Source organism: Ylistrum balloti, unplaced genomic scaffold (assembly GCF_031769215.1).
Source record: "Ylistrum balloti isolate Yb309-2 unplaced genomic scaffold, AGI_CSIRO_Ybal_v1 Utg371144, whole genome shotgun sequence".
Lineage (NCBI taxonomy): Eukaryota > Metazoa > Mollusca > Bivalvia > Pectinida > Pectinidae > Ylistrum > Ylistrum balloti.
In genome coordinates, this window is record NW_026782627.1 from 451,559 (window position 1) to 462,371 (window position 10,813).

Sequence of the window (10,813 nt, forward strand, 5' to 3'; positions counted from 1 at the left end):
GAAATGTTCATCAATGATATTCAGGAAATTTAATGAGATTGTCAGGAGTTAACTAATGTGTATTACGTTACAAAGGAAGCTCACCAAACTAATGTGTATTACGTTACAAAGGAAGCTCACCATGTTATTACATTACTAAAAGCCTTACGTATAAACTGTGGATGTGTCGCTTACTTCGTGGGTAAATTGTACAAAATATATCAGTTAAACCAGTGTAACTGGATACCAGTAATCTTTGTAACTAGATACTGCTGCCCATGTAACTAGAAAAGTTAATCTGTGTAGCTAGATACAATTTACCTGTGTATATAGATACAATTTACCTGTGTATATAGATACAATTTACCTGTGTATATAGATACAATTAATCTGTGTCAGTGGATACCATTAAAGATACTGTTACCCATGTAACTAGATAGGTTAGCTTGTGTAACTAGACAAAGTTGTAACCTGTTTCACTAGATAGTTTAACTTTTGTTACTATATACCATTACCCACGTAACTAGATACTTCAACTGTGTAGCTAGACACCCGTAACTTGTTTAACTAGATACCATAACCCACGTAACTAGATACTTCAACTGTGTAGCTAGACACCAGTAATTTGTGTCAGTGGATACCATTAAAGATACTGTTACCCATGTAACTAGATAGGTTAGCTTGTTTAGGTAGATACCAGTAACTTTGTAACTAGATACCATTATCAATGTATCTATATAGATTAAGTTGTGTTACTAGATACTGTTAACCATTATACACAATACTTAGTGAGGCTTACCCAAACAGTTACCAGTGCCAGTTAAACAATGACTACTTTTGTCTAGTATGGTCATTATCATTAAGATGTTGTAGACACAACAGATCTAAGTGATTTTTACGAAATAAATAGATTATTAAAGCATTTATAAAAGTCAGTATTGAAAACAAGATTCATTGATGATGGATCTGATCGTGTCATTCATTATTACATCATTCCACAAGTAGAGAGATGTTTGTAAAACTGAATATCTTATAAATGTGATGTTTTATCATTTTATAGGTTTTTAAAACCATATCTACATTTCAATATCTTTGTAATATATTTAGAAAATTCAATGACCTAATATTAACGAGGGCCATTTTGTCTTACTTTTATTTACATTTTTAGAAATATATGTCTCCTTAATTTTTTGTGTACCTATCTATCAAAGTTTAATGCTAGCTTATGGGGCTATGTACTCCAAATTAGCTGTACACTAAGAATAATGTTTAATGTATTGTGTAATGTCTGCTGGGTGATTTTGAAAGTATTTTTATAATTTTATTTTTTTTTTACTAATTGTTTGTTTGTGTTTTTTAGAAATGTTTTTGCTATTTTTTTCATTTTAACTTAATGTCATTCATTTGTTTCTACTAAAACAGAAAAAGGTATGTCTATCAAAAATGTCGTCTCTAAGAAACACAAGTTACAGGAAGTCAGATTTTTGAGGACATGCTAGCAGGAATGATTTCTTTGAATTGTCAGATATAAAAAGTTTACAAAAGGTATTCTTTTATTAATTTAATTCAATATGTATGATTGTACTGACTGCCATCTTGCAATATATTTCTCTAAACAGAATCCAAGAAAAACTTCTTGCATGAAACTTTCTACAGAGTAGATATATATAGACTACCTAATGTGGTTGGGTTTGAATTCAGATGTTAACTTCAATAAATGATAGCACCAATGGTAGTTTCCACTCCAACTGTTCAGTATTCAGGGATATAATCATGATATGAACGGGTGTCAAATAAAAACTTGAAGTTTTTATTGTAATTCAAATATATAGCTAGTTCAAAATCTAAAGGTCTATTGGTAAAAGTTCTTGAGTAATTACTGTCATCAGATGAAAAATCAGGATTAGAGATATTTTGATAAAAACATATTTCTTTGTAATATCTATACATTGTACATGTACCTTACTGGTGTCACCTCCACTTCTTTTTGTGGCACTTTATTTGTATTTACACTAATTTGAAGCATCGTATGTATATGTTGAATCAGTGCTACCATCTAGTCAGTGTTTACAAGTAGGTACATTGTCATTAACTGATAAATTTAGTATTCAAAACTTCAAAACTAATTTATACACATATACCTGGTATATGTATGTACATGAATAGACCAGTTTCATATGAGTTCTCTTATTTTATAGCAAGTAACCTCATTTTGATAATCAAATCATATTATACCAATCAAAACTGTCTCCATTGGGTTTGTCCTACTGGTCCAATTTTTCTAAGCAGGGCCCTAGAGATTTCATCTTTTATTTTTTGAAAATATTGAAATGTTTGTCTGGTTAAAGATAGTTTCATTGATATTGAATAATAAATGTCTGTATTTTAAAAAAAAATATTAAAAGTTGTATAAGAATTTTGTATACATCCATTTTAATGGACTACAATGGTTGTCAACAAACTCATTCGAGAATGATAGCACCTGTCACAAGGTGTGGAAGAGATAATCCCAGAATGATAGCACCTGTCACAAGGTGTGGAAGAGATAGTCCCAGAATGATAGCACCTTCACAAGGTGTGGAAGAGATAGTCCCAGAATGATAGCACCTGTCACAAGGTGTGGAAGAGATAATCCCAGAATGATAGCACCTGTCACAAGGTGTGGAAGAGATAATCCCAGAATGATAGCACCTGTCACAAGGTGTGGAAGAGATCACTCCAGAATATGCTTGTTGACAATTTATCAAATCTGTCCACTGCATAATTTTGACAAGTAGATGATTTTTTATGTTTCACTATGTTCTAAGTATTGAAGTCCCTTGACAATGACCATAACCTGTCACTTGGTGTGAAAGAGAGCATTTCAATGTGTTTAGATAGTAAGATTTGATGTATGTTTCTTCTGAAGGACGAGTTCTACCTCACCGAATTGGCATATTGAAATTTTATAGGGTACCATCATTCAAGGCAGTCCCCTCTTTCGATTATTAGTGATACCCTGTTAGTCTTTGGTCTAAACCATGCTAACAACTTAAACAAAGCACTAAATGTGTTACTTTGTAACCTCTACATGGACAAAGTATTACACAGTATAATATCTGCTGCTTGTGAATTTTACCATACAGGTAGACTTTGTAGTGCTGTATTGTTTGTCCTGAGATAATTATCAATCTTGAGAAGTTTATTAACACACCTGTTTACATGGTTAATCACATTTACCCTGTGATTTTATAGTTGATGTGTGATCTTTTAACCAATTCTATAGGTTTTATGATTGGACTTTAAAAGTTTGACAAAGTCTGCTGACGTAGATCTGGTTGTTCCTGTGTATGACTTTCATGACTTCTCTGACCATCTATCGTTCTAGTAAAGCTGTAGAGTTATCTCCTCTTATGTGATTAAACCTTGAGATATATTCAGTCATTTCAAAATACTTAAACTTAGTATGAATTAAACCAAAGTACATGGTGAGTTACTTATATCACATTATATTGTTGGTTTTTGTTTTGTGCTCAAATAAAATTATTTTTGTTGACAAAATTGTCTGAAAATTAATGTTTATAACTTATTATGAATACCTTTATATCACTGTGTTATATGTTTATCTTGGCTGCGATATTGAATCAGTAAATATCACATACACACTCCAGGCAGGAAATACTAGGTGTGTAGGATTATATTTGTGCTGGAATACATTACACTCTTCTTAAAGTAGGGATGTGTATTACCAGCATACTTCCTTGGTAAAATATTGTATGAAAATTTACCTGTAACATGTTATTTTTGTTTACGATGAAATTTTGTGATAGCAGAGAGAGACAGATTGTTTTGTTTTTGTTTACGATGTAATTTTGTGTTAGCGGAGGGAGACAGATCGTATGTTTTTGTTTACGATGTAATTTTGTGTTAGCGGAGGGAGACAGATCGTATGTTTTTGTTTACGATGTAATTTTGTGTTATGTTTTTGCGATGTAATTTTGTGAGGGAGGGATCGTATGTTTTTGTTTACGATGTAATTTTGTGTTAGCGGAGGGAGTCAGATCGTATGTTTTTGTCTAAGATGTAATTTTATGATAGCAGAGGGAGACAGATCGTATGTTTTTGTTTAAGATGTAATTTTGTGTTAGCGGAGGGAGACAGATAGTATGTTTTTGTTTAAGATGTAATTTTGTGTTAGCGGAGGGAGACAGATCGTATGTTTTTGTTTAAGATGTAATTTTGTGTTAGCGGAGGGAGACAGATCGTATGTTTTTGTTTACGATGTAATTTTGTGTTAGTGGAGGGAGACAGATCGTATGTTTTTGTTTACGATGAAATTTTGTGTTAGCGGAGGGAGACAGATCGTATGTTTTTGTTTAAGATGTAATTTTATGTTAGTGGAGGGAGACAGATCGTATGTTTTTGTTTAAGATGTAATTTTGTGTTAGCGGAGGGAGACAGATCGTATGTTTTTGTTTAAGATGTAATTTTATGTTAGCGGAGGGAGACAGATCGTATGTTTTTGTTTAAGATGTAATTTTTTGATAGATGAGGGAGAAAAATTATACGTTTTTTGTTGGTATAAAATGTTATCCTGTTGATCCATGTTTACAAACATATAACTTGCATTCCTATCCAATGGCATTCCCAGAGCTCCAATGTTTGTTGTGTAGGCAGCAACATGTTATGTATTATAAGACCTTCTAACTTATAAGATTTACAAATATGATTAACCTGGTATGCTCTGCTATCTCTTCTCCAGTAACAATATAACATACTCAAGTAACTACAGGTATACTCTTGTATAAGTCTTACTTCGTTTTACTTATACCCTTGCAACGGGGAACCAGTGTTTGTGTTTGTGGTACTCGAAACTCCAGTGATTACTATCACTTTCGCTCTCTACACCCTGGAACATGTCAAGACAAAATCAAAGGTTCCATGTAGGACACCTTGTGGACATCAAACGAATCTGAGGGCATAATGATATACTGTAATGGCTTTGAAGTCTGGTGTTGCTGCCATATATTCTTCAAAAGGAGCGTATTAGCCTGTGATTGGTCAGTGTTTTTCTCCTGGAACCAATCAAATTACTTCACTTGTGCCTTTAATTTTGCCATGACATGTTCATGGGGTGCAAAGAGCGAAAGTGAATTTAACCCCAGGAGTATAAATGATGGTGTTTGTTATTCATTTTTAATTTCTTTTATTTTTTTTTTTTTTTTATGATTTCTGGAGAGTGGGGGAGGGGCGGAGGTAGAGTGTGAATGCATGAAAATCATACATTCAATCAGCCATATCTTTTATTGAATGAGAAATTTGAAAAAAACAAATAAACATTGAAACATTACTATTGTTGGTTTGTATCAGTTTTTTCTGTAATGTTAACTAAGTGATATGTAGTAAGTACTCACATCTATGATTAAATGACAATAACTGTTAAATGAACTTACAACATGGTTGACATCTGTTATAATTGTTGAGAAACAGACAAACGAAAACACTGATAACACACAAGAGAGGAATAATACTTTCATCAGGTTTGTGGTGGAAACTCAACAGATGTAATATACTAGTGTCAGACTTGTGGTGGAGACTCAACAGATGTAATATACTTCTGTCAGGTTTGTGGTGGAGACTCAACAGACGTATTATACTTCTGTCAGGTTTGTGGTGGAGACTCAACGGATGTAATATACATCTGTCAGGTTTATGATGGAGACTCAACAGATGTATCATACGTCTGTCAGGTTTGTGGTGGAGACTCAACAGATGTAATATACTGGTGTCAGACTTGTGGTGGAGACTCAACAGATGTATTATACTTCTGTCAGGTTTGTGGTGGAAACTCAATGGATGTATTATACCTCTGTCAGGTTTGTAGTGGAGACTCAAAAGATGTAATATACTTCTGTCAGGTTTGTGGTGGAGACTCAACATGCAATATACTTCTGTCAGGTTTGTGGTGGAGACTCAACAGATGTAATATACTACCATCAGGTTTGTGGTGGAGACTCAACATGCAATATACTTCTGTCAGGTTTGTGGTGGTGTAATATACTACCATCAGGTTTGTGGTGGAGACTCAACAGATGTAATATACTTCTGTCAGGTTTGTGGTGGAGACTCAACATGCAATATACTTCTGTCAGGTTTGTGGTGGAGACTCAACATGCAATATACTTCTGTCAGGTTTGTGGTGGAGACTCAACAGAGGTTTGTGGTGGAGACTCAACATGCAATATACTTCTGTCAGGTTTGTGGTGGAGACTCAACAGATGTAATATACTACCATCAGGTTTGTGGTGGAGACTCAACAGATGTAATATACTTCTGTCAGGTTTGTGGTGGAGACTCAACAGATGTAATATACTTCTGTCAGGTTTGTGGTGGAGACTCAACAGATGTAATATACATCTGTCAGGTTTGTGGTGGAGACTCAACAGATGTAATATACATCTGTCAGGTTTGTGGTGGAGACTCAACAGATGTAATATACTTCTGTCAGGTTTGTGGTGGAGACTCAACCAATGTATCATACTTCTGTCAGGTTTGTGGTGGAGACTCCACTGATGTATTATACTTCTGTCAGGTTTGTGGTGGAGACTCAACAGATGTATTATACTACCATCAGGTTTGTGGTGGAGACTCAACATGCAATATACTTCTGTCAGGTTTGTGGTGGAGACTCCACTGATGTATTATACTTCTGTCAGGTTTGTGGTGGAGACTCAACAGATGTAATATACTACCATCAGGTTTGTGGTGGAGACTCAACAGATGTAATATACTTCTGTCAGGTTTGTGGTGGAGACACAACAGATGTATTGTACTTCTGTCAGGTTTGTGGTGGAGACTCAACAGATGTAATATACTTCTGTCAGGTTTGTGGTGGAGACTCAACAGATGTAATATACTTCGATCAGGTTTGTGGTGGAAACTCAATGGATGTATTATACTTCTGTCAGGTTTGTGGTGGAGACTCAACAGATGTAATATACTTCTGTCAGGTTTGTGGTGGAGACTCAACAGATGTATCGTACTTCTGTCAGGTTTGTGGTGGAGACACAACAGATGTATCGTACTTCTGTCAGGTTTGTGGTGGAGACTCAACAGATGTAATATACTTCTGTCAGGTTTGTGGTGGAGACTCAACAGATGTATATACTTCTGTCAGGTTTGTGGTGGAGACTCAACAGATGTAATATACTTCTGTCAGGTTTGTGGTGGAGACACAACAGATGTATTATACTTCTGTCAGGTTTGTGGTGGAGACTCAACAGATGTAATATACTTCTGTCAGGTTTGTGGTGGAGACTCAACAGATGTAATATACTTCTGTCAGGTTTGTGGTGGAGACTCAACAGATGTAATATACTTCTGTCAGGTTTGTGGTGGAGACTCAACAGATGTAATATACTTCTGTCAGGTTTGTGGTGGAGACTCAACAGATGTAATATACTTCTGTCAGGTTTGTGGTGGAAACTCCACTGATGTATTATACTTCTGTCAGGTTTGTGGTGGAGACTCAACATGCAATATACTTCTGTCAGGTTTGTGGTGGAGACTCAACAGATGTAATATACTTCTGTCAGGTTTGTGGTGGAGACTCAACAGCTGTATTATACTTCTGTCAGGTTTGTGGTTGAGACTCAACAGATGTAATATACTTCTGTCAGGTTTGTGGTGGAGACACAACAGATGTATCGTACTTCTGTCAGGTTTGTGGTGGAGACTCAACAGATGTATCATACTTCTGTCAGGTTTGTGGTGGAGACACAACATATGTAATATACTTCTGTCAGGTTTGTGGTGGAGACTCAACAGATGTATCGTACTTCTGTCAGGTTTGTGGTGGAGACACAACAGATGTATTATACTTCTGTCAGGTTTGTGGTGGAGACTCAAGAGATGTAATATACTTCGGTCAGGTTTGTGGTGGAGACTCAACAGATGTATCATACTTCTGTCAGGTTTGTGGTGGAGAATTAACAGATGTAATATACTTCGATCAGGTTTGTGGTTGAAACTCAACAGATGTAATATACAAAGGAGTGACACCTAACTTGAAAGTCATCACAGTATACCGATATGTGCATGTGAGAATCGTTTGATGTACCTCAAAGAATCAAACTAGTCTTTTCTACTTGTCCAAAAGGTGTCGTACATGGAATCTTTAATTTTGCCATTATATGTCCCAGGGGTACAGAGAGCAAAAGTGACCATAACCTCTAGAGTATCCAGGATGTGTACTTCTGTGAGGTGAGCGGTGTATTATATAGTGGCATTGTACATTGTAAGTCTGTGTATAGGCAAGGGTGATGCACTCAGTAGAAGCAACTACAGAGGCCTAAAGCTGATTGATCAGGTCATAAAAATCTTGGAGAGAGTTATGGAGCAACAGATCAGACAACAAAGCCGGATAGATGACATGCAATTTTGTTTCATGCCAGGCAGAGAAACGACTGATGCCATTTTCATCCTACGACAACTGCAAGAAAAGCATCTCGCAGCTAATCAACTCCTTTACATGGCGTTTGTTGACCTTGAGAAGGCGTTTGATCGTGTACCAAGGAAAGTCATCTGGTAGGCAATGCGAAAGTTAGGAGTTGAGGAATGGCTTATTATGACTGTGCAGGCCATGTACGCTGATGCTAGAAGCCGAGTTCGAGTTGGGGACAGCTACAGCGATCAGTTTGATCTCAATGTTGGTGTCCATCAAGGATCAGTACTTAGTCCATTGTTATCCATCATCTTTCCGGAAGCGTTGTCACATCATTTCAGAGTAAGTTGCCCATGGGAGCTCCGAGTCAGCATGAATAAGACTAAGGTAATGATCTCAGGTCCAAATCTGGATACTCTAAGAAGATCTGGAAAGTATCCATGTTCTGTCTGTCTCAACAGTACGGGAAGAAACTCCATTCTCTGCACGAGTTGCTCTAGTTGGGCGCATAAGAAGTGTAGTGGAATCAAGGGACCCCTCAAGTCTGACCCGAACTACAAGTGCACTCGCTGCAATGGACTTGCTTGTCCCTTCGATGGTAGACCCATGTCAGAGGTAACAGTTGGGAGGAAAAGCTTGAAGTAGTAACAGACTTCTGCTACCTTGGTGATATGTTGTCATCTAGAGGTAGAAGTGAACTTGCTGTAACAACAAGATGCAAGTCAGCATGGAAAAGTTCAGAGAGCTGCTTCCAATCTTAACAAGCAAAGATCTGCCTAATCACAACAAGAGGCTGCCTCTACTCAACCTACATTAGACCTGTGTTGCTGTATGGCTCTGAAACATGGACAGTAACAGCTGCTACTCTTAGGAGGTTTCAACGCAATGATATAGCCATGATAAGATGGATCTGCCTTGTCAAACCGGAAGACGATGTTCCCATCCAATCTTTTCTCGATCAGCTAGATATCAAAGATATCTCAGGAATTCTCCAGACTAGCTGGTTACAAATGTGACCTGATTGGTGCTGACAAATATGAACTGGTAATGTGCGGTAACAAAAGTAACCTTGTGATGTTCACTTACAAATGTGACATTTTGATGGGTTGCAAATGTGTCTCGTCATGTTTGCTTACAATATGACCTTGTGTTCTGGGCGTACATGCAAATGTTATCTTGTGCTATGCACTGACAAATGTGACATTGTTATGCACTGATAAAAATGTGGCGTTGTCATGTGCTGATACAAATGTGACGTTGTTGTGTACTGATATAAATGTGACGTTGTTATATACAAATGTGACGTTGTTATGTACAAATATGACGTTGTTATGTACTGATACAAATGTGACGTTGTTATGTACTGATACAAATGTGACGTTGTTATGTACTGATACAAATGTGACGTTGTTATATACAAATGTGACGTTGTTATGTACTGATACAAATGTGACGTTGTTATGTACAAATGTGTTATATACAAATGTGTTATATACGTTGTTATGTACTGATTACAAATGTGACTTTGTTATGTACGTTGTTGATGTGACGTTGTTATGTACTGATACAAATGTGACGTTGTTGTGTACAAATGTGACGTTGTTATATACAAATGTGACGTTGTTATATACAAATGTGACGTTGTTATATACAAATGTGACGTTGCTGTGTACTGATTCAAATGTAACGTTGTTATGTACTGATACAAATGTGACTTTGTTATGTACTGATACAAATGTGACGTTGTTATAAACAAATGTGACGTTATGTACTGATACAAATGTGACGTTGTTATGTACTGATATAAATGTGACGTTGTTATGTACAGATACAAATGTGACCGTGTCAATGTTTGATTCCAAATTTGACATTGTGTTCAGTGTCTAGTTCCAAATGTGACCTTTTGGCCGAAGTCTTGTCCTAAATGTGATATTGTGGATGTCTGAATTCAATTTATATATATAGAACGGGCCTTGTTCAAGACTATACTTTTGCGGCCTATAAAGTTACCAAGCGATTGAATATCAAGTTTACTGTGTTTTTACTCAGATGCGAAACTAAGAGTTATTTTGTGGTACAGCTAACTTAAATATTCCATTGAGTTAATTCCGCTGATATTAGTTTTGGTGAAGAAGAAGAAGAAGCCCTCGACATTCTTCGGATCAATAACAAAGATAGTGAGGCGTTTTTTCATTACAAACGATGCATCTGGCCATCTGCTGCATGTATGTAAGACTTGAGGACACAGCTTGTATTGGACCTGGCTACGTGTACGGAGAACTGGCCACGAAAGTAACGACGTAGTGGGTGTCGAGTTGGCAGAGTATGTAATCAACTTCACGATATCAAGTCATTACGAGTACTGTGACCAAGTATGTCGAACAGTTGAGAAGTTGTAACTTACACAATACA